At 37.8% G+C, this 26,142-nt stretch overlaps 1 long non-coding RNA gene across 2 annotated transcripts in view; it reads left to right on the top strand.

Annotated features, from left to right (window-relative positions):
• The window catches only part of LOC126644990 (uncharacterized), a 60,713-nt gene extending 38,628 nt beyond the window's left edge, over positions 1–22,085 (top strand). The window contains exons 7-8 of one of the 2 annotated variants that reach the window (XR_007630056.1): positions 13,949–14,059; positions 21,882–22,085. This is a non-coding gene — a long non-coding RNA (uncharacterized LOC126644990). The remainder of the gene's footprint in view (positions 1–13,948; positions 14,060–21,881) is intronic. The other variant, XR_007630055.1, reaches the window with a different exon arrangement.
• Positions 22,086–26,142: the final 4,057 nt, after the last annotated feature.

Below are 26,142 nucleotides of genomic sequence, written 5' to 3'. Positions count from 1 at the left end.
AAAGAGAAAGGGGGTAAACATGCAAAATATCTTCTGCTCATGACATACTAGATTCCTTCTCTTTCTTATTCCCATGTGATCTACCCTGAGGTGCCAAACATGACAGGGCTGAATAGAGGAGATTAGCAAGACCCAGCTTAAATAATAATACTGTCAGTTTAGCATTTAAAGCTGCAGAGCAAGAAAGCTGGGAGAGCTAGCAGGGAGAAGATATGGTAATGTAATTTCATCTTGTATTACAAATGTAACTGGAAAATTTTAAAACCAAAGCAGAAAAGACATTGTCTCTGAGAGGATTATAATTATCTGGGGCAGAAAGGAGGTTGTAAGTTATGGTGCGGTTCATGTCTGAAAAAAGAATGCAACAGTAAATTGAACTGATTGGGAATATGGACTGAACCATAGCATGAAAGAGGAGCTAGTCAGACATGGATACACTTAGCCTGTATTAAGGCTGCTAATCTGCTGTGTATATTAGTATTGCCTTCCCTGGAAGGTAGGGTCAGCTTCAAGTAATCCCACTCTTGGTATTTAACTCTTCGAGTTTGATGCTTTCCTAATGTAGATGTTTGCATTATGTTGCAAAATATCCTGCATTGCCCACAACAGGTCTAGACTTGCTTTGCTCTGTGTGTTAAATATTGAGGTCCTGAGGCCCAGCTATCTTAGTATCACTTTTTAAACACATTCTTTAAAGAAAAGCAAACAAGAATCCCACAAACAAACGTACACTGCGGTAGACCTTTGGATTTATTGCATTGATTTAGTGTCTCGATGAACAAGAAAGAACATTTATATTCAAATGGATGGCATCAAACAGTAAAGATCAGAGGGAGCTAGCTACGCATCCTCCACATCCTTTCTTTTTAATTAAAGACAAATATAGACCCTCAAGAAAAAGAAGTAGCAGTTCAAATAGGTATTAAGTTTAATAACAAACAGCCTTTACAGAGATGGATCATTTTCTTACTGTTTGGTTGTACAGCAAAGTGACACTAAGAAGCAAGAAAGGGAAAACCTGGAGACTTTACCTGTCACAGAAAAACAGAAAGCAGAAAGAGGCTGCTTCTGTTGAATATGATTTCCAAGGTGGAAAAAGATAGAAAGATAGAAAGAACTACATCAGGAAAATACAAATACCTAGGCATTTGGAAATGGACAGCTGTGCTTCACCACTGAACTCTTCTGGTAAGCTGCAACTTCCACCCACATATCATTTTCCAGCTAAGAGCCAAAATTAGAATACCTGAAAAATTCATTAGAGGAATCAACAGTCTCTAACATTTGTATAGCTCCAGACTAGACTGCACTGCAGAGCAAAACTTTACAGCACTGTATAGGCCAAGCTTGTGGCAAGAAGCTGTGATACCACAAATGTATTGCTTTTGTGTAAGGAAAAACTCTTAGCATCCAGAAGGTATCAGTTACCCAAGAGTCCATATGACAGTGCCAAGTAAAATTATTAATAAAGTGATTGACATTAAGAACTGGAATTTTGCAGGCAGTCCTGGCTGGTGAAACATCTGTGGTCAGGGCCTCTAAGACTCAAAAAGGAGAGTCTGCGTAGCGCATATGCATTTGGGTAAGAACCATACAGGTGGCTGCATTATGAGTCTCATTATTTCTGTGTATAAATGTACATTATTGCTGTTGATGTACATAGGAATAGTGACTGCAGTGTCTATGAGTACCACCAACACATGTGCATACATATAGTCATTAAATGGGATCTGAGATTTTCTAATGTTATGTTCCTAACTACTTTATCCAAAACTTAGGAAAATATTAATATTTTCCAAATTAAAAAATATAAAGTGTTTAGAGTAATCTTGCATAGAAAGTAAAACCTGTATGAGAGGCTATTCCTACTTCTTTCTCTCAGTTATTGCTCTTTCTCAAAGTCAATTCCAAATGTCTTGAGAATGCATCTTTTCCATTTTTATTATAGGACCATTTCCAATCATTGGAAAACTGACTTTTACAGATCTCCTGAATGCTCCTTTAAATCAGCTTTCCACTAGTGGGTCTCATCTATACCGTATCATTTTGAGGTAATACACAGACACAAACAGAATGCAGAGTGAAAATGCAAACCCCTGAGGAAGGCACTGAACCAAAGCATACATCTACTGCATGTTGTTGCTCTATTTGATTTTTGTTTTCTAATTAGCTATATTGGACCCTTGTGGATCAGATATCTATTTACATTGCACCTTCAAATGCTCAACCCTGTAGGAACCCTGGAACTAATAGGGAAAAAAATTTGGTCTCATTGAAAGCTTGGGGAATTTTGCTACTGGCTTCACTAAAGCCAGGATTTCACCTTATATATTTCTTCAAGGAAGAATGGAGCCCTTTAACCCCAGTATATCTGCCCCTCTGCCACCGCCGTGAGTGCCCTCAAATGCTCATGCTCAGAGTCAGGAAGCACAGTTGCCATTTATTTGCTTCTTTTCCTAGCTCAACTGAGCGTGCTAAGTGAGAGATGCGCCAGCCCCCCCTCATCACAAATGGCCTTTTAATGAACTAGTCAAGGATTTAAATTATCCAAGAACCTGGGAAAAAGCATTTTAAATTTAAGACCCTTTTAAGCAATTAAAACCTGACATGTTGCCATTGAAAACAAGCCAGGGAAAAAGCGATTCCACCTCTTGAGATTCACCACTTACAGGGAGAATAATGGCATTTCAGGCACCCCAGGTACAGCAGCCTTCAGAGGGTGCTCGTATGTCAGCTTCATGAATTGATTCTCGCTGTGCGGCATCTTGAGTTGATCCTTCAGGCGTGAGGGAGTGTTTGGTCACTGAACAAACTGGATTACTGTATCTTGGGCCAGTGCCATTTCAAAATATGGGGGAGGAGGAGAGTGAGAGAGAGAGAGGGGAAGATTTCCACAGCTAAGAGATTTGTTTCACCAGAGTAAACAGTTTTATTTCTGCTTTTGGGTTTGTTTGTTTGTTTGTTTTAAATATGTGATGTGATTTACTTCTATTTGAGAGCAATAAGAGTTGGATATCTTAATGCTCAATATATTCAGTGTTTGCAAACTAGAAAGTAATTTGCCATTCAGAATTTTCTAAATATCATATCAATAACGTACTTTGAAAAAAAACCCCAACAATATTTGCTGAGATGCTCTGATCTGCAGTAATGGAAATTTCCATGTCCTTCCCACTTACCTCCTGTGCGGCATTGGAAAGGCTGAAACATTAAATAACTACATATGTCATGCTGGAAAACTCCATGGTGTGGCCCTGAGAAAATAACTTTCTGAAAAATTCCCTTGTAGTTAAAAAAGTCATGAAGTGAACGTGTAACCACAAACATATCACTCCTATTTTGATTCTCAGGTGCTGTGTCGAGGTCACGATTGCTATGTACAAACTCTTCCCATGTAGACTCAGGGAAATGGAAACCAGGATGCTTTTGTTTCCCAGTGGTTACATCTCAGCACCCTTATGCTGGAGATCACAACTCAGTATGTTTTTAGCTTAGCTCTGTCTGTCTGTTACCGATGGTCTCAGTTTTTGCAAGCGTAACCAAAGCATATGTTTGCTGCTTAGTCTCCAATTGACGTGTGGCAGAATCAATCCCCTTTACCAAGTTACTTGCATTGCACATGGTCTGGCTAGGCAGGTTGGGCTGGCCATGTCATGAAATCTTGCAGGCAGCTAAGGAGCAAAGTATTGGAGACAACCAATGGTTTCCTGGAGCACAGGACCGGAGGAGCTGCAAATGCTGGCACTGGCTACATGAGTGCTGGCAAGGCTGTTTTGTGAAAGCTCACAAAAGTTCAAAAGGGAAACCTGTTCTTCATCAAATCCACTGCTGCTGAGGCAGGAACCTTCTTGCAATGTATCCACTTTATCCCTTACAACTAAATCCACGTATGTATTTAAGATTAGTTAATGGAAAAACATGAAGTGTTTTGTTTTAGCCAAAGCTCCCCTTTAGGGAGGTAGAGTAACTCTGCTTTGGAGTCATCTGGAGAAGTGCCTGGCTGTCCAGTGCTGTGAGTCCCCTGAAATAACTCTTCTTTCACAGCCACCTTCTAACAGTGCGGAAGGCAGAAGATTTTTCTTGCTTTTCTGGTTGTAAAATATCATTCATGAGATAACTGCAGTATGTGTAGAGAAAAGGACATCTGTAAAAATTGAATTCTTAAGTTCACCTTTTTTTCTGGAGAATGCAGTTATTTATAGGACATCCACAGACACAGATGTATGATGGTGGAAGAGATGTGAAGTTGGCTTGTGATGTGGTTGGAAAGCTGGTGGGACTGGATCAGGCATGATGCTGATGGCTTGAAGTGATTCATGGTGGCTGTTCAAATGGATGATTGTTTGCCTCCGGATGATTAGACAAATATGTGTTTTTAACTGCCTTTACTTCTTATTCTCTTTTTTTTATGGAACTCTGGTAAAGGTGTTTTTTACACAGCATTCAATCTCATGTATTTAGTGCTTTCGTGCACTGAATGACCTTTGAGAGCTGGAAAAAGCAGTCTCATATGAAATAATGAAAAAGATTTAAGTCATTAGTTAGCCTTTTTATTCTATCTTGTGTTTGGGTCTAAAGTGTAAATTCACCTCACTGAAGTTTTTCCTACAGAATGCTAGAGAATTACTTTTAAAATAAAGCAATTATTAAAAGTATGTTTCATGTTTTCTCTGAGCCTTGAGCTTTGTAGGATACCAATATCACAGAACCAGAGCAAATTGAGAAAAGTGGAGACCTATATAAGGCTTAATATCAATTTCTGCATTACATAATTTAATTTCCTAAATTTTCTATATCTTTTGGACTTTCTATTCCTTTCTCTAGGAGGTTATATATTTGATAATCCTCCCATGCACTGAAGAAGCTATAAATCTAAAAAGCCTAAGACTGTGTTTCACCTTGGTGGTATGTCATTTCTGCTATTGGTACAGAAATGGAAGATATGAAATTGGTCAAAATAACTATGTTTTTCCTTTATATATTTTTACCCAGGCCAGAAAAGAAAACACTGGTCTCCAGTGCCATTTTGACTAAGGGCCCCTATTCTGGAAGGCCATTTATCCACTTTCCAAGCTTGTATACATTTGTGGCCCTAAATTCTGACATTTATGAATATAGGAAGGATATTTCATATAGGTTCTGTCTCATCATTCTGTTTATAAATATCCACATCCTAAGAAGAGTTTGAAAGCAAAATAATTAAAATAGAGCAAAGGATCTAAAACACTGATCACAGGTTTTATCACGATATCGGCAAAATAACTGTCTTCTAGTGGAAGATTCCTCAGAGTTTCTGTTGTCATAACCATTTTCACGCACATGTAATGTTTCTAGGCAAGTCTCACTGCTCTGAGACCTACTTATTCCAAATAGCAATGATAAGGTTTTATGAATGTGAAAACAAGACAGTTTGAACTGAGTTAAATCTGCAGCAGTGCCAGCACTTGGTTTCTAAATATTAACTCATGAGGAACGATTAACTTATATAACTTCAAAATTAAATAATTAAAAACAATCCTTCTCCCTCCCTGTTTGTGTGCCCCCCTCCCTTTCTTTACAGCTAATAATTATAATAACATACTCTGATGCAGGCAGTGTTATTATCTGATAATGCTTGAAATTTGAAATGGGCCTATTAGCCACCCGAGGCGAAACATAATTGCCCAGTTTCTGTGCACTATCAGATGGCAGATGATGTTGCTGAATGTTATTACTTAAGTATTTCAATTTTTCATATGGTGAAGAAATTAAATTTCAACTGTGTTCTGCAGCAAAACACTGAGGTTTGAAGGGTATTACTATTTGTGAAAGGTTGTGATGCTGGTAGTGTTACCCCTCTAACCTTTGGTAAAATTAGTGCTTTGACAGCATGATTAAAGCTGAAGAACATTGCTGCTGAAAACAGTAATGTGGTATATACTTCAGTGAGTATTTGCACTTCCAAATAGCAATTGCCTTGTGTCACCTTTCCTAAGTATGTGAGGCCTAAGTCCCTTTCATTACTGGGCTCTTTATCCATTGACATAGAGTAGTTACACAGCTCTAGAACCAGGTGAAATTCCCACTGGATTTGTGAAAGTCAAGGATTTTGATCAAGCAAGCATTCCTCCCTGTCTGTGCTTCAAAGTGTGCACAGACTCATGTAAGAAGAAGAGCAAATTGCATTCTTTTCACCTGTCACTTCTGAGAGAAAAAGATGCGTACATTAATTTATTACTATACCTTGAGATGGCAGACACCAGCCCCATGGCCTTCAACTGGGAGGCAGCTGAGCTGCTTTGTACTAAATAGTACTTAATTTTAGTAGTGTGGAAATACCTTTTTTCAGTTTCTTCTGGAGAAATCTATTTTGTTCCCAAGTCTGAGTTCTTCTTTACGCTACATGTTTTAAATGTTAATATTAAGTTCTTGGCTGCTGCTGTGGGGAACCCAGAAATAGGGAAGCCAGCTCATGGCCCCTCCTGTGGGAGGTGGTGTGGGGCTATGGGCCAGCAGGACTGATGTTGCTAATAAGGCCTGCTGGTGTGACTCAGTATTAAAGGTTACTTGCAAAAAAAGGGGTGTAGCTTGAATAATTTCATGTTACACTGAAATCTTTGGGACTTCCTCCCACTGAAACAAGTCTAATAACTGGCTGGGCAGGATAGACTATGGGCCTTAATATATTGGCCTCACCTACAACAGCAAGAAGAAACTATGTTTTATAAAAATCAGAACGTACTGGTATTTAGCATCTTTGTGCTACTGCCTTAGGCAGGCATGAAACAGCATTTATTCCAATCTTTCAAAGCATTGCAAAGAGTTAATCTCTTTACAGAGCTGGTTTTTTAAGAAACTTCTGGCTTTTAACAGAGGTTATGGTCAGTTCCTCTGTATAAAGCTTCTAGATGCTGTGATTTCCTCTGCAATATCCCAATTACATGATGCTCATTCACAGGTGAAGAGCTACGTGTTGAGTGCAGTCTAGTCTCCTGAAAAATGAACTCTGCCTTCAGGTCCCTTGCCGTTACTTTCCCTTGAAGGAAAAAAAATTAAACTTACAACCTGACAAAAAATATATTTTAATTTCCTTTTTCTTTTTTTGAAAAACTCCTAATGTTTCATTTTCATATTAAAATGCTAACTGAGAAAAACACTTCATTTTTGAACATGAAAATATTTCAACTTCTTTCCCCTTTCCCAGATGCTTTGGTGAACTTTTCTGCATCCAGACAGGTACATTAATTGCTCTTTCTCATGAACCCATGAATCAAGGATTTGAATAAGCCAGTGACCTTCATCACCAGTTGACAAAGAAAGTCCTATGATGACCTAAAATTGTGTGATGTTTAGTCACGGAGCTGCAGGACTTGGCAAGTATGGTTGTATTTCAAGAGAATTCAGTGAGGAGGCCAAGGAGGCAGGCTCATTGCAGAGAAATCAGTGCAGTTGAGTTGATGGTACTTAAAAGTAGTCTTCAAACACTGAGGAGCATCCTGGAGGATGTTCATCATCTGGATGAGCTTAAGTGGCCTGAGCAGGTAAAGTGCACTCTTGATGATGTTTTTGTATATACACACCTCCTGGACATTGGGAAAATAAGTATAGCAGTCTCAAATCTCATATCTCCCAGATACAGGATATGCAGAGGAGAAGGAGCTTTATTTGCCCTTCAGCTTATTGGAGATGCTGGGAAAAAGTCCATCTCTCAGGTCCTAATTCTTCTCTCAGAGCATCAATGGAAATGTGAAGAACTTCTCTCGAAAGCAATTCTTCCAGAAGATGAGAGGGTAGTCTGGATTCTGAGTGTGACAGGTCTATGAAGTTCACAGCTCCCGCTAGTCTCTTTCCTCTGAACCTTATTGCTAGTCTGTGCAAAATGAGGAAGATTAGTGCTGTCAAGGGTTTGGTTCACCCCATCTCTAAAACAGAGCTTTAAAAGTGGAAGAGCAGACTAACTTAGAAGATGTGAACAGATGAACAGTTAGTAACTTAAATTCATTTTTAATATTCATCTCCCAATTGTTTTGGAGAAGAGGTTAACAAGACTACTCAAAAATTCTGTCTGAATGTTGCATAATCAACTGTGCTTTGGCAAAGTTGCTACCAAGCCTCCCAGAAGCACTTCACAGCACATCAAGCTCCCAGAGTGGTATAGCTTCCTCTTGGCAAGGGCATTTGATAGTCCACAGACTTCAGTGCCAGATCCGGAACAACAATAAAATTAACTATAAGCTATAAAGCAAAAAGCAAAAAAAAAAAAAATAAAAGAAAAATTATACTCATTGTAATTGAGTCAGCTTGTTGAGGGACATAAAAATCTAATCAATTGTTTTTGCATAACAATCAGTTGTCACATTGAGCTCAAATTGAGCAGCCAGATGGAGCCTTGTAGTTGTAGACTGTAGTAGTAGTATTCCTGGGACACACAAAACCACATGAGGCGATGAACATTAGATTCATCCTTCTATTAATGTGTAAGGAGAGCTCTGCTTAACAGACAAAAACAGATTTTCCCAAACAAACATATTCAACTCAATGTGTTTCTTCCCTATATGTGGCAGATAGAAACCTTTCCTATAATAGATCCTTTCTGGGCTTACAGGTATTGCTGAGTACTCTGAAACTGGAGCATGCGTGGCTTCCAAATGCCTGGATGACACGGAGTATCTATAGGAACTTCATTTCCTTTCTAACATTTTTGTGTATGCTATGTATGTGTGGCACATTTAAAAGGACACTGACGAGACATTTTTCATAAACATTCTGTTCCTTAATGTTTATAAAAGCTTCTTGGGAAAACTGAAGCTGAACTCCTTTTCTTGAGTGAATTGTTTTTCTCCTCCATATGGATACTTTGATTTACTTGGCTCTGAGCTTTCTATTAGCAGCAGAAGCAAGTGGTAATAAGGAACTGAGAGTATGTAACAATTTATCCCTAAAATTAACCAAAAAAAGGTAAGTCCCATTTTGGGTGTGCAAAGCTTGGCAGCATTCTGTCAAGCAGGGTGTTGAATCAAATGTAGTCAAGAAATTAAAATGACCAAATAAACACTTTTGGCTTGAATGCAAACTGTGTTTCTGTTCCTGTCTGCATTCCCTAGTTTCTTCCTTGTCCAATAAAATTTATTGCCTTTGGAAAGGGCTCAACAGAACCACACCAATGTCCATTGTTATTTAAATGTATCTTCTTGCCGACAGGTGGGCAAGTAGGCAACAGTTTTGACTCAAAGATCAGGGAAAAAAAATTTGAATTCGGTGATTCTTTTCCTAACTTCCAATAATAATTAAAACAACAATAATTCCTTTAAGATTTAATGATCCCTCTCATCAGTGGAGGAGAACTGCTAAGGACAGTTACCACTGCTGCACTGCATGAATTCAGCATGATGCTGGTTGAGCTTGCATGTGTTGCACACATGCTGTGGGCAGCCACCCTCCTGCTGAAGCTTTGGTTGGCCTGCCACATCAACCTCTCCTGGGAAGATATCAACTTTTCATTCTTTTTATTGATTTATTTGACTGCAATGAAGATCTATTATCTTTGTTCTTTTTTACAGTCTCTCTCTCAAGTAGTTTTTGAATGGAATTTCTACTTTCTCCTACTTTAACAGTTCTCTCTAATTTCTTCTCCCTTCTGTCTTCTTCTAATCTGACTCCTAGTTTCACAGCTGTACAGACTACTTAAGAGCTGTCATATTCTTTTTCCTCTCTCCTTCTACTGCTTCAGGTTGAAGATCTTAGCTACAGATATGTAGGTTATGTTTTGGAGATTCCACAACAGCTCTTAAGGATCAGTGCACAAGTTGCTTTCACTGCTGTAAAACAGTATTTAATAACTACCCATAAAAACAAAGCTCTTCTAAAGATTCACGTCTTACCAGAAGACATCTTAATTTCATTTCTCAGGAATATGTCTATGTTCCCTTTCACTGTAATTTACTAAAGAAGGATTAATTTGAATTGCTTTCTATTTTATATATCTATTTTTATCTATAAATTATATACATATATCTATTCCTATATTGAAGTAACACATATATTACTACTCCGAAGTCATTCTAATGTAATACTGCATTAAAACAACGCATTGATAACTGAAAGTAATACTTAATACATTTTCAATTAATAGCTTGTCTGAAAATGGATCATTGTCAAAGAGGTGAAACCTTATTATTATTATTTCCTAATGATTGAACTAAAACGAATGAGTCAGGGCTTTGTTCCTCTGAGAAATCATCAAAAAAAAAGAAGCTTTCTTCACGTTTCAACCAAGGACATTAACATTTCTCTATGCTTGTGGGAAGGCTGCCCTTTTGGGGACATCCATTCCCCATATGTATATCTGAAACATCTGAAAACCTCTCTTTTCATTTAGCCTGAATAGGCATTTGTAGTCATGGGTATCAGGAATTCAACGATTTTGTTTTTCTTTGTCTTGGCCAACACTTTTCAAATGTGAGATGCTACAGTTTGGTTAAAGTACACACAAAGATTATGAAAAAAATACTCTTTCTTATAAGAGAAAACTGCTTAATTGTTTCATTAATATTAAAATGCTCACATAGATTTACTTTCTTATTCTGAGCTGGGACAGCCCTTCAAACTAACAGTGCTGGTCTATTGCTATTATGCTGTCAGGTTAAAAAAAAAGAAGTAAAAAGAAAAAAAAGGTTTCAATTTAACTACTTCTTGGCTTTTTTACCTTATAATTATAGATTTATTATGGCTTTTAATCTCACTTTTAATGTGTTTTTTATTGTTAAGGATGATAGATCCAAGAGGATTTTTGGATTTGAGGTGACTCCTTTGGGAGTAACCTATATAAGAACTGCTGGATGCAGCAGATAAGCTTGACACTTCTGAGAAGCAATCTATGTGTGGCTTTTGATGGGATTATGTCATTAGTGTCTCCAACCATCACCACCCAGGGACAGTATGAGCTCACAGTTTGCTCAGTGTTCTTGACCCTACCCTGGTAGTGTGTTTCTATTTGGTTTCTTGCTGAGGCAGTGGGAAAAGGCACTGATGAGATTCCTTGGCCTGAAGTATCGCTGAGAGGTCACAGGCAAATTCCCAAGTGAGGTTTTCATCGTACAAGTCAGTCTGCGCTTTGGTGTCTGTACGTGAAGACACACACCCAGGAAACTTTGCTAACATTTTGGCTTGCATTGGTCATGTCGTGTGATGAAGAGAAACTCATATACGACAACCAACTTCCCCCTATCATGGCAGGCAGGAGAGGTATCTGCAAGTGCACACAGTCTGTGAGGTGTCTGGTGACCACATCTAGGCTCTTGGACCTGTCCCTGCTTTGTCATAAGTAGACAGCTTTTTGCAAGGGAAGCAGTAATTGTGTCCCAACTAAGTACCTGTCTGGGTGAATCTAATATGTCAGGAGTATGTATCTGTCCCACGCTCCTGTGTCAGCTCTGCACTTCCAAGAATCAGCCTTGGAGGATCTCAGGATTCCTTAATTGTCTACTCTAATGAAATCTCAAGCCTGAGGTGTAGTCTTATGGGTCATGGGACTTGTTCTGGCATATTGAAGAAAGTTTCACCAGGTGTTCAAATTTCAGATTTTTGTCTATAGGCCTGGGACTTTAAAATTTTTGTTTTATCTATGTGTGTTTATTACGTTGGTATAAACAACATCCAAAGCTACCTCTGTTTTTGGTACTGCCTTAGCAAACAGAGTGTCATGAGATTAAGTATTGTTAATATGTCCCAGTCTCTAGACCTCATAATCAGCCTAATCAGGCTAGCTGTGCCTTGCAACAATTTAGGAGAATCTTCTCTTGCCAAGCTTGGTATTAGCAGCTGGAGACAGCCCACAGAAAAATACCAGTGAAGAAGGCTTCTCAGGATATCATGAAAAATACATTCATAGGAGTGTCCTGAGCTTTCTGAAGATGGAAATTTTGCATTGACATGTTTTTTTTCCCAGGGAAATAACCAATTTTGTAAAAAAATTCTCATGGGGAAATTTTTATTTTCAGTTTCTCGTTTCCTGGATGATAGCCACAAATTCCAGAAATGGAAATCTGCCTTTGAACTAAGTAAGGAAGCTGTATGCGTGGATACCAGCTGTTGACCTGCGTCTGTCGGATTTAATATATTTTCATAGTCAGTAGGGGAAGTGTCAAACCTGGAACATCAAAATAAAATATGTGCCCAGATTACAATGTACAGTCTTTGCCGAATGTCCGATAACAATCTTCCCAATTCATTTGGTCCAGTGCTTGAAACTCATAACAAATTAAGCAAAACCTTAGTCTTTTGTCACTGAAGACCACAAACTGCATCTTATCACTATCTGAAAATGGAAATTGTATATGCCTGTGTGTGGTCTACCCCTTATTCACCAACTTCCTCTCTATGGAGATACTTTTTTTGATTAGGTTTAAGTAGAAGGAAAACCTTGTGTGTGGTATTGGCAATTTTAGTAATTGACTGAATGACTTGTGAGCTTGTGGGCATGGATTTACCCGAACTTCAGCTTCTGGACATTTTTTAGGAACTGTTGTAAAGAACCCACCATATTGACATTTTTATGTCTGCTACTGTCTCCATCAATTCTTGTTCAGAATCTGTATGTGCTGTCTACTCCTCAACCTTGGTTTAAGGATTTAGATTTATTTAGTTGAAATTAAAAAAAAAAAAAAAAAAAATAAAAGGTCCCCTTAGGTATATCAGAAGCATTTACATCCCTTTCATTGTAATATCATCCTGAAATTACTTTAACCCTAGTGTAACTTTCCCAGAAAATATTTTTACATAAATGATCTATGTTGCAACACATACCCATCTGTCAGGCGCAAAAAAGAAAAATAATAGGTATAGGTAAACTTCTATTTCTAGAATATTCCTCATATAAAATTAATGTAGTGCAACACATACACACAAGGCAGTAAAAAAAAAAAAAAGAACATTGAATTAGTGATTCAAATTCTGTTTCCAATTAAGTTGTTGTATACCCAGAGCAATTCCGCAGATTGCCGCATTATTACTTTTGATTTATTCCAGCATAATTAAGAAAAACTTATGTTATCAACTCCAATGGAAACCACAGTCTGAAAATTTAAACTAGAGAATAATCTAAGATAGTTTCTGACTAATGAATTGAAATACAATTCAGTATCAAAAGAAGCTGTGATTTAATAGTAGTATCCTTTAATTGTCCTACCTAATTTTGTATTCCAGGTATACATCCTGGTTAGAAAAAACCCAAAGTACTAAGACTCTAACAAAAGCAGTTTTAATTTTTTTTATATTGTAGATGTTTGACTGCCCATCATTCAGTAGTTATATTCATGGAACAATCTAGACCTCTAGCAGAAAAGACTCAAAACATACTATACTATGCTCCACTAAACTTGTTCTGAGTCTAAAATAATTACATTCTTCTCCATTTTCCTCATTCTGATACTTTAATTTCCTGATACGTTCCTCAATATGTTTTTTTTCCTAGTTTTACCTCCTGATGCTTAATCAAATCATCACTTTTTTTGCTGTGTATACCAAGTTGCATTTATCTAGCCCTCATATTCCCCAGATTGCAGTTATCTATCCCCCTTTCTGTTAACAACCTTGCAAGGATTACTGCAAATTTGTCACTTATAAAAGTAGATTTCTTTTTGCCATTAATTCTTCATCACCTGTTTGAGTCAGTCAAACCTTATTCTGAATTATTTCAAACACATTCTCATACTTGCTGAGTGATTATTAAAAATTCTGTCCTGACAGAGGCAACTTTAGATGGCAGTATAAGCATGACTTGGCATGAGAATTTTTGGGTGGTCCCAGAACCTGTACTGTCAGTACAGTGCCTGCCTGCACCTCAGTCTTAGAAATCAAATTAAATGTTGCTGGCCACTTAATCAAGCACCATGAATCCTGCTACAAAATCTAGTATTAAACTAGCCAGGAAAGGCTATAATTCTGTATTCAATTAATTTTTTTTTTCCAGAGAAGAGGAGATAAATGTAAAACTCACAGAGAGAGACTGCTATTTCACTGCGGAAATAATTAGATGGACCTTTCTTGACTTCTAGACTACAGAGTAAAATACTTCTTCCAGGTAATAGTGCCCTTTGTGCTGTTTTTAAGAGTCAGCGACTGATGCTTCCTCTTGCAAAGGCATACTTCCCTCTGTGATGAAATATTTACCACAAAGAGAGACCAGCAGTAGGACTATGAGTCTCCAATTAATTATTGTGGAAGTTCATGAGGGACTACAGTACATGTATAAATATTTTAAAAGATCAGGTTAGAGCAATGTCCATATCAGGCCGTCTTCCTGTAGATCAGGGTGCCTGATCTACATCAGATGCATGCCTACTTACCAACAAACAAAACCTCTACTTTACTTACTGCTCCTTTGCTACAGATCACTTGTTAAATTATCGCATTAATCATGCATATGAAGAGCTCTACTTTGCCTGGTGATTACTAAGGGCAAGCAAAACATAATTAAAGGAGCTACAATCTATTTTGTTTGTCCAGGGTATTGTTATTGTTTCCAGGGTTCACCCACAGGAAGGAAATTCACGTTTAATTCTCTTGACTGAGAGGTGTCTACGTTTATGGGTATCTTAACCACAGGGGAGTCGTCTGTGTCTGCTTTCGTGGAAAAAACAAACGACAGGGCATTTTGCCCCAGGTCTGCTATCAAGGGCATTTGGAGGGAGTGGAAGGGAGTTAGTAATGCTCTCCTAGGCTGGCTGCTGACCCAGGGCATAAGATCATGCTCCAAGAGGAAGGTTGGCCAGTCCTTGGCTTATATCTTAAGGAAATGGTCATCTTATATCTTAAGGATGGTCATTGACAGGGCTTTGGAGTTAAAGGCCACTTGCAGTTTTTTCACTTCTCTGTGAAGAACAACTCTAATTTGGGGCCCATCTACAGTTGGATTCCAAAACCTAGAGTCATGGAATTCCTCTGGTCTGCTGGCACCCTCAGTAGAATCCCTAAAGAGCCTAGGGTTTGCAGTCTTCTGTCTGCATGCTCATCCTGGCTACATCTTGTTTGTTGTATTAGAAAGAGCTGAGGGGGAAAAAACTTTGAAAAACCTGAAGCTGTGACTTTGTTGCTACATATTTGGAGAATCAGAATAATAATTTGCTTTATAATGAACTGTGATGATATAAACAAATACAGTTCTGGATGTGATCAGGAAACTAATTAATCAACAGTTTATCAAATATATGTCTAAAATTAAAGTATGAAACAAAGCAATTTTTATGCAACCCTCTGTGATTTGAGAACACATCTTTATAAGGTGTTACAAAAGCTTACAGCAGTTTAAGGTATGTCCGTGAAACAGATTAATTTCTAATAAGACTGACAAAAGTACATTTCAAGGAAAAGATATACATTGCTGAGTTTGAATACATTTCCTTTCCTCACAGCCCTGTTTTCAGTTTCTCCATCCTACTTCATACAGGCATGAGTTTATCTCAAGCTTAGACTCTGTATTCAGGATCATCTCAGGCAGACTTGTGTTTTGGGGTACATCGTAATACATTTGGATGCAGCACAGTTTCTCCTCAGCCATGATGAAGCCTGAATTCAGTTCCCTTCAACCCCTATATGGGAACTGTGTGATTTTGTGAAAGGTTCGTGGTGGAGCACTCCACTCCCTGGGGCAGCAGAACCCAGGAGAAGCTGAGTTTAACTTCAGCAAGGCTTTGTTAGCCATTAGATGTCTTAATGGGCAGCATTGAGAAGTAACAGGGGCTCATTAGGCTTCCTGAGATCTCACATGTGTAGGGAGAGGAAACTGCTGGGGTTTTCTAAGACTCCTTGCCGTCAGGCCACAAAAGGGCTGTTTATACTCACAGGATCTTTCAGTATGACCCTTTTTTACAGTTTAAAGATGCTTCACACAATTGGTTATTTCTGGTGGGTAACAGTCCCTTTGTTTCAGCAAGGAGAGGAGTAGTAACCTGGTACTGGAGCTTTTGTAAACTGCTCTCTTTAGGGTTGAGGATTAGCACTCCCGTCTCACCTCTGCTTGAAGGACTCCCAGGGTCAACAACAGTGCAACTATTGTTGACAAAACATCTAGAACCTTTAAGAAGGCTCATGAAGCAGGGCAGGTAAGCAGTATAGGGCTTTTCTTTTGCCCAAAGAAAACACAAACTGCACTGTAACTTCTCCAATGAAGGGTAGCACTGTATCTTCACATGCACTTGTGCAGCCTTGGACAAGCAACCTCCAGCTGCTATGTCGATCAGGTCTTCTGTAAGCCATACCCAGTAGATATTGAGAAGGCTAATAGCTCCTGCCTGTGTTATATGGAAGAGATGAGATTTGTTTATTTATTTTTAGAATGGAAATCAGCCTCAGTTTTGGCATAAAACTGAGATTTTTTTAACATATAAAACAGGTTGCAACAATGTCCATGGCAGGCAAACAAACTTCTTTTTCGTATTTAGCAGATGTACCCCTTGCCTCAAAGTTCAGACTTGCACACATTTTAGTCAATGGACACCAGTCAAGACATACCCTCTTCATAGGCAGTGCATTGAAAGACAGACTTCAGTTTTGGATCATATTAAAGAAGATGGGACAAGCATTAGGTTTTTATTTCCTTGGATGTGTAGAGATATGTTTCAAGTGTACTGATCTTGTAATTGTGATGATTGTTTTCAGTAAATCTGACTGAGTGGGGGACAAATGAAAAATACATTTCAGGCAGCATCTTATTTTACAAACTTAAAAACTACATACCTACATGAAACAAACACCTTTAGCAGGTTAATTTCTAGTGAAATGAATAACTACCAGCATACATCAAACAGGTCATTAAGCCACCTGTGACTGGCTTGGCTGAGAAAAAGAAAAGCTTTCCTGTGAATTATGATTATAACAATATCAGAATAATAATTACCTTTTCTCCACAACAACATGCACACAGCAGTGTGAAAAACCCACTTCTTAACATGTCTGTCATAATTTACCTTTTCAACCCTATCAAATATTCAGGACAGTATATGACTGCTACAAACTGAACATGTTCATGACCATTTAAAACTGTTTTGACTTCAGTAGTACCCAGAGATCCTATGTAGAGCTGGGATGATAAACATAGTCCAAGATGTGGCCAAGGGCTGAGGAACTGTTGTTTCAATGCTTCATGCTCTTGCTTCTTGACAGGGTCTTTAATAAAGCTATGTCTCCCAGGATGGACCACAGTATTGTAAGCCACAAAAGTTCACAGTAGGGGAATGAGCCAGAGTGAGAAACCCTGGGGGGATCTGAGAGAGTTTTTCTCATCTTTTTTTTTCTTTTTTTTCTTCTATTTACTGAATATTGTAATATTCAGTACAATGTTCCTGTATTAAACAAAAAGGATTGCAATTCTCCCTTCCCCCTTCCCTTCCCTTCCCCCCTGCCCTTTTTTTTTCCACAGAAATAATGTTGGGAATTTTTCCAAATATGCCTACATGGGTTAAAAGTCTCCAGTTAACATACCCTGTTTTCAACTGTAATTATTTTTATCTGTAGCATGTGCCACAAATATATTCCTTAAATAAAAATCAGAAAGTAGAGGGATCTGCAAAACAATGTATGATGTCCTTTAAAAATTCAGAAGAGTGAGCACAGTATTTGGCCGTAAGAAAGAGATGGGCCAGAGTTCTTCATCTTTATGAGTTTGCAGAGAAAAATAAAAGGAAATGCTTGCACTTGCAAGCATTTAGAGGATACAGGAGTCAAATCCTCCAGCAAATGAGATACACTGACAGAAAAACAGAGAATTCCCTTAGGTCTTACCTAGATCTTTCATCTGGAGATGTCAAACTATTTCTTAAGGCTTTAAGAACTGCTTTCATACTGACATCTGGGACAGTTACTCCTTAAAATTACTTCTAGAAATATTTTGGCACAAAACATCACAGAAGTTAGGTTTATAAATCTGGAGGTGATAGTGTTGTTTTAATTAGAGGAATGACAACATTCTGCATAAAAAACTGATTGTCTGAAAAGTAAAATTGTATATGACCAAAACTATTCACAAACTTTAGATAAATTCAGAAAATTCTTTTTACACAAAGCTTTAATAATGATACACAGGGGACAGTATAGCTGAGGAAGCACATGTAGAAAATAACTGTTTATTATTCAGTTGAACAGCTTGAAAATGTGGAATAAGCTCAGACAATGAAAACATACTTCCTAGCAGAAAGGGGAACATGGATGAAATAGCTGCATGACTCAAGTAAAAATAAAGGCAAAGCAGAAAGTTGAGTGCATATTTAGCAACTCTACTTCAAACCCAAGTACCTAAAGCTGACAGCTCAGAAGATGGGTATATATGCCATGGTATGAAATACTGTGAGATGTACAAGATGTTTTTGTGATTAATGAAGATAATTTAAGAACCATTCAAATGCTTTAACTCAAAGAGAGTTAAAACTGTATGGCTGTCTGGTTTAATTGTTGTATAAGATGGGATTGGGTTAAAGAAATTATGCATGCAAAATAAAGACATAATATGCCTTGAATTTTATTTTTATGTGTCAGAGTTACAAATGAGTTTCAGAGTAACCACAGATCATGCCATTTGTAAGAGGATTTAGGAGAAGCACAGTGACTGTGCTGTGGAAGCACAATTGCAGCAGACTTCCTCTTGGGATTACTTTTGAAGTTTTAACTGGTAAACATAGATATATTTCAATAGGTTTTGGGTTTTTTTCTACATGTATCACAGATTCTTGAACTGACAGGTTAAGAGGAAGTATTCTAGTAATCTACCCTGATTTACAGGAAAGATTAAGAGCAAATGTCAGTACTTTAACTGGACATGATAGAAACATAGGAGGCTGCACTGGATTTAGAGTAGGTTTGGGGACAACAATGAAAGATGTAGCACTATGAAAACAGTGGTGTTACATAAAATTTCTTATTTTCCTATTCTGAATAGGAATTTATTAGGTGTGCTCTCAGTGTTTGTGTGAGAATTCCCAACAGGCAGAAGAGCAGGTGCCTCCACTGTGGTTTGAAGAGAAGCAGTGGCACTGAACCAACAGATAAGAAACACAAAGGACAGTGGGAACAAACTGAAATGAGAAAGTTTCATACTGCCCATGAGGGTAGCCAGGGAGGGTCATGGACTTATTGTGCAGTCTTGCAGCAGGATGTAGGGCTGAGTGTACACCTTCCCACCTGATTTATACTGGGATAACAAACATGGATATCACAGGTTCATAGATGTTGCTAAAAAACCCCAACAACAACAACAACAAAAATATAAAACAAACAAACAAATATCCCAAACAAAAACTAACTAAAAAAACCCACAAAAAGCAAAATAGAAGAAGTCTTTTATTTAATACTGCAGTGCTCTGTAGAAAACTAGAAAGATGTTGGTGTGGAAGGTGCAGACAAATATCTGTACAACAGCTGTTATATATCATATATGAGAGATAACCAAAAGAAGTTAAATTGCTCTCTCAGCAAGAGATCAGTGAAAACAAAAGAGATATGGATGAAAAACAGGCTCTGAACTTGCATTGATTAGAACTTCACAAGTTTAGTCAGAATGAACTAATGTTAAAAAGTCACCTTGGTCAAGTGAAATGATTAAGTGGAAACATTTTTAAAGGGAGCAAAATGCTTGCTAAAAGGATATGACAGTCTGACAGAAAATAAGCATCTGGTAGCCAACTGAAATGAGAGCAGCTACACAGAAAAAAAAAGAGGAAAAGAAATGGAATATTTTAGTTTGGTTTCAATACAAGAGATAAATCACAGGGATCAGGTTGGTCTTGTGGCAACTTGTTCTACAATTGTATTACAAAAGGTGCTTAAGCACCCTATAATTTGAGCCCTTCTGTTCTTATAACAACACTAGAGGAAGGGAACTTAAGCTAATGTTTTAAAAACTCTTTGAGAACTTTAGTATTTCATTGTTTTATTATGACAGACACAGTCTTCATAAAATGGAAATTTTCCCTAAATGAATCAGAAAACGATATGTGAGGTTTTCTCACCTGATCAAACTCAAGGGGCATCCTTTAAGTTAGATGGGTGAAGAACATTCATTACACTTGTTGCCAGAATAGGATCGCATCCACCAAGGAGAGCTTGGACCTGGCAGTATAGACTATGATTCACAGAGTTCTCCAGTCCTGTTGGAGAAAAGGGATCTGTGCTGAACATACACTCATCCCTCCCAAAAGTTCTTGTCCTATTGAGTGAAATGAGAGAAGTTTGCAAATGACAAAATATTTTGACTCGCTTGGCAATGTCATACTTCATTTTGACATTTCAGAGGCACGTCTATGAAACTGAATCCTTTTGTGAATCATTTGAAAATGTGGATTTTTCATTTTAATTCTGGATGCAAACAAACAGTGAAATACTGGAATTATCCATGAGGTGAAAACTGATTTTGGCCAGTTCTATTTGGTAATCAGTTTAGTCACTGAATGGATTTTAATGATTTACAAACTTTCCAAGATATGTCAGATATTTTTTTCTTTCTCAAGAAATTGTGAAATGACCTTGAGCATGGTAAAATGGAAGAATGTCTCTAATCTTAGACTGACCTGCAATGACCCTGTCTAACTTTGGTACCTTTTGCTTTCTTTTCCCTGTGTAAGCATATTATATCTTGCTTAGTGGGAGCTGCGAAGCGCAGCTGCTTATAAAATGTATTTTTTAGACCACAAATTATGATATACATAACAGAGTAAGGTTTACATATAGCCTGCCTTATCCGCAGCTAAGCAAGTGCATTTAGATACTTATCTAGAGCCTAGTATAGAATTTATCAGTTCGTCACTTTTCTGGATTTCGGTCCCTTTCCTAGAGTGATTTCTTCCCTTACTGTCAGACCAGACCTCTTCTAGAGATAAGGAAGGAATCCTGGATGAAATTATCATATTTAATGTGCATTTTGCCCTCTTCATTATCAACATTAAAATCTCAGGCAGTGCATTTGCTGAAACGTTTCCTGGGTTGTCAGGAATGTATCTCCTTACACATTTGGCCTGCAGTTTCTATGATCTTCACTGGGCATGAAGCCAGTGTGTGCCCAGGCTAAGTTTCCTCAGCATAAATAACATCATATATTGATCTTTCTTGAAAGTTCACATCAAGGTTGGAAGTCTTGCAAGTTGGTATACAATGTCAGTGAACTCTGAAAACTGAAGCTGAGGATCTTGCTGCGAATAATGACAAGCCTAGACATGATCAATAGCCGTGTTCCAAGATGTCTGTGCACAGCTGGTGGCAAAATAGGCACACTTTATTTCCTCATATATCTGTTTAATTTTAAACCATGATGGGCATACATGTACAGATCAGATTTTGAATTTCATGCTGCATGTAGTGATTACAGATGATCACCTGAGTGGGTCTCAGAAAAAGAATAGGGAATAGGAAAGCACTTGATTACTTAGCCTAGATCTTCTGTAGCACAACAAAGGTCAGCAGAAAATTCACATCTGTTTTCTATAGGCTGCTCTGGATTTTGCTTCTATTGTTGAATAGCAGAAACATTCATTTAAAACTGGTCTAACATTGTGCAAGTATAAAAGTACACAAAAAGAATGAGAGTCAGGGGAAAGCTTCAATAAACATTTTTATCTTTGTAGAATGGTTTCTCACATTTTTAACCTGTTCTAGAAATGTATATGTAAATTTAATAGGAAAAAAGCCCATATGGCAGAAGGAGATTGAAAATAGGTCCTGGCAGAAAACACAAAAAATCTTGTGGATTTTTTCACAGAATTGTGAAAAAATGAAACAATCTCTTTTTGCAGAACAGCTCTAAGATTACGATGCGCTATGGTTGTGTTGATAAGACCATGATCAAAGTAATGACTTAAAACTCAGTGAGATGTGTTGGATTTTGGTTTTTGTGGTTTTTTTTTTTTTTTTTTTTTTTTCAGGATAGCTATTAATGGAAGAAGTCCCAAAGACAAGTGCTCGTTGACCAAAGGCAGGCTAATTCGCAAAGATCAATGGTCCGACAGCCCTCATCTATCATCTTGGACATGTGTGCATGGTAATCAGTGGTCATCCATCTCTTTCCTGTATGTCGATTAATCTTTTAAATTTTGTAGGCTTTCTACCCTGGTGTAGTGCTTCTTATAACCTGCACAAGCTTTTCTTTTCAAATAAAATTAAAAAAAAAAGACGAAACTATCTAAACTGTGTATGATGTAGTTCTTCAAAGTCTAAAGGGAATAACTCTTTGAGGTGTGATGTTAGCTCATGGCCATTTCTTGCTCATGTTTTGAGGCCATACAGTTTTAAATGTCTTTACCTGTAATCATTTTAAGCTCAGTTAAATAACAGAATTTTAGAACTGAGTTTATGGTTTATGAAAATGAACAAATTAATCTTGTAGAATAGCATAAAGAGCCAGTGTTGCAGATGGGATTGGTGCAATCTTGAACTTGCAGTAAGATCTGTATCTTACAGAGGAAGAAATATTATATGTAATCTGTCTGAAATAGGAGAAGGAATTATGTTAAATGCATGTACCTCTGGACGTTTAACTTGGGAATAGAACTTACCATCCTCCTGGTAATGTTAGATCTCTATTTTGATCAGATGAACCTAATCAAATATCCTTCAAGACAGACCTTTTGCTAGATGGAATAAATGGCCACCTGACAGTTTATAAGATATCTTGACGAGAAAAGAACAAGAGTTGTCCTTGGAATATTCCTCAGCGTGCAAAATACTTAGAGAAAGGTAGTGTCTTGCTGATAATACAACCTATGCAATCTTAATTGAAAGACTTCTCAGCTGGAAAAAAGTAGAATATACTTATTTAAATTATCATCTTGCATAAGGCAAACAATTCCTCCTACTCTTGTTTATTTGTTTTGTTTTTGTAAAAAAAGAATTTCATCAAAACCTGTAATATCAGCAGAAGATTCTAAAATTAGATAAAAATTAACCTTCTTTATTATTCGTCTCATTTTCACTAGTTTCTCTCTGACATATCTTACTGTGTTCTAGTGCATCAGGTTTTTGTGAGAACAACCTGTTCCTATTGTGTTTTTGTAAACACTCTGCTTAATGCAGGGTGAAGATGGATGGAATAATATATTGTATGTTGATAAAAAAATTGTAATCACAATTTACTAAGTTGTTTACATATGTCTACCATTTTTATAGTACTATATTACTACATTATTGTATATAGATTTTGATTTTTAAAAAGTTAAGTTCTTCAAGAGAAAATTGTGGAAATTTATCCCAGGAATATTGACCACAGTTGACTGAGTTCTGTTATAAAAAAATGGAAGCAAAAAAATTAATGTTGAAAATATGTGAACAGATATTTCCTGTAGGTATTCTTTAGTACCTAAAGTCAGATGTGTCCCTAGTGATTAGTATGACTGCAAAATGCAGACAGTAGGCTGATGTTATTCATCCAACAAATTTTTATCACTTTCTGAACTAAACTCTTCACATAACTCAGGAGTAAGCTAATGCATAACTAAAAAAAAACCAAAAAAAGCCACAAAAAAATAAGCCTCATATCTTGGTTAGCATCTCACAGGAAGACTGGCAAAACAAAGAACCCAAATCTTCCACATCTTGGTTCTGTTCCATAATAATTTTCACAGAAGACAAGTGTCACTATGCAACTGCCATTCAAGATAAGTGGAGTCTGCATTTCGTTTTGACTCTGGGGTGTCGATGTGCTGATTAGTTTTCTGATACAGCTTGGTTGTCAACATTTAAAACATTTCTTGGAAGAAGAAAAATAATTTTGAACAGAAGGCATTCTGTTATACCTATATTTATACATATTTCCCTGCACCCTCAAAACCCAGTTATAAAGCAACTTATTGGAAGAGCTGTCACCATCACCTTGGAAACTGGTCCATTGACAGCATGTTTCAATCAGTCGTCTCTCACAAGTATATAGCTTCTTTTTTTTTTTTTTTTTAACATGTTTGAATACTTTGAATGCTTACCCTGAAAAAGGAAAAAAACAGGCTAAATTCAGGATCGACATTTTGGAGGGTGACATCTCTCATCAAACAGAAGAGCTGACTTTTTTTTTTTTTTTTAAACTGATGTAGGTCACAAATTTGTAATCAGGGTGCTTGCATGAGAAGGAGAAGTTCCAGTCTGTGCTTCATGGGCTGCTTCAGTTTCACGTGAAACAGTCATTGATGATGAACCTATCTACCTGGTATCTACCTGTCAAGGCACTTTTATTGTCTCCATTTTTACCGCAGTATGGGAGAGTACCTTCTTTCCAGAATAGTGGGTAGCTTTAACATTCTCTTGGGAGACATGTAGCTGCAAATCCCTTTAGGATGAGGAATACAAGGAAAGTGGCTCTTCTGCCTTTTTGAAAAGTGATCTGTTTATGTAAAAGGGTAAGGCCATGTCCTACAGTAGCTGTGCTCTCCAAGGGAGAAAAGAAGCTGGTTGTTTTGTCTTCATAAGGGAAGAACTAAAACTCTGATTTGGAGAGAGCAGGTTGTCTTGTTTGCGCTGCACAGAGCATTTGGTACCTGAGAAAGCATGGTGTTTTAAGACCTGCCCACATCAGTCTTGTTACACTGGATACTCACATCTGGGATACCCAGGGGAGATCCCCAAGTACCTGTCTCAGCATTACAATTTCTTTCTGGAACTTTGACTCTCCAGACTGATTATTTCAGTGCTCGTCATTGAAGACTAAACCCCATTTTGGAATTGGGCTTTAATCAATCAATACTTGTGGATACAAGGCCTGATCTAAGATCAGGACCACCAAATACTGGTTACAGGTTTTTGCTTATGGATAAGTAAAATGATGTGTTAGAAGGGCATCCAGAAGAAAAATACATAAAGACATAACCTTTCTTGCTAAAATTTCCAAACTTTTTCCATTGAAATAGTACTGAAATAGTACTGAAAGTGGTTTAAGGCCTATTATGAGCGAAATGCATGTTCTGTGTATTTTTCTGGGGATATCACTAACATGAGTTATTTCTGAATTTACTATTCTTTCTTGTATAAGTAGCACCCAAAATGCCTTACAGAAAGAAGATTAAAGGAAATATATACGTTTGTCTTTTCTAATTTCACTAGTGTGTCTTGGCAGTGCTTTTGCATGGTCAGATTTAGTTTTCACTACAAAATCAATTACTTGATTTCTTCTTTTGTGTGCTGGTCTTTTAAAAAGCAGCAGGGGACAGATGAAGATTTTAAAATATGATTTTAAATCCAGAGAAATTGTCAGGGGGACTCAGCAACAGGTAAGACTTTCACAACTGCTTTAAACTTTGTGTTAGATCTGGCTCTTTTTCAGCTTCATGGCATCTGCGGGCAGATCCTTGACTGAGGCTCCTCTCTGTGGCTTGGGGGACTCACTGTCTTCATTGCCTATGCAGCTCAAACAATTGCACCTATATATGAAAATTGGACTGGAAGTCAGCTTGAAGAAAACAGAAGTTTTATATCAGCCTGCACCTCAGGAAGTCTCCCATCATCCCCATATCACCATTGGCAAATCAGAGCTCAAATCAGTCCAGTAGTTTAATTACCTGGGAAGCATCATCTCCTCAGATGGTAAGATTGATGCAGAAATAGACAACAGGTTAGCTAAGGCATGCAGAGCCTTTGGTAAAATCCATAAAAGAGTGTGGCAAAACAAACACCTGAAGAAAAGTACTAAGATCAGTGTTTACAGAGCCATTGTACTGTCTACTCTTTTATATGGATCCAAATAATGGGTCATTTACTGGCACCACTTGCGTCTCTTAGAACGCTTCCATCAGCGCTGCCTCCATACAATCCCAAACATCCACTGGACTGACTGTGTGACCAACACGTCTGTCCTTGAACAGGCAGCAGTCACGAGCATTGAGGCCATGCTGCTGGGAACACAGCTGCGCTGGGCAGGGCACATCTCCAGGATGCAGGACTACCGCCTCCCTAAGATCGTGATCTGTGGGGAACTTGCCACTGGTTGCCGCAAGAGAGGAGCCCCGAAGAGGAGATACAAGGACTGTCTGAAACAATCCCTCAGCCTTGGCCATATTGATCACCACCATTGGTCTACCCTGGCCTCCAATCGGGAGGCCTGGAGACAGACACACCATCTATAACGCTGCTGCTGCTTTTGAGAACACACGCAGGATCACTCTCGAGGAGAAAAGACAAGGCAGAAAGAATCACGTCTCGCCGATA

Source organism: Myiozetetes cayanensis, unplaced genomic scaffold (assembly GCF_022539395.1).
Source record: "Myiozetetes cayanensis isolate MyiCay16 unplaced genomic scaffold, myiCay2020 scf1, whole genome shotgun sequence".
NCBI classification, from domain to species: Eukaryota; Metazoa; Chordata; class Aves; order Passeriformes; family Tyrannidae; genus Myiozetetes; species Myiozetetes cayanensis.
Note: the sequence above shows the minus strand (reverse complement) of the source record. Positions and strands in the feature narration are given on the sequence as shown.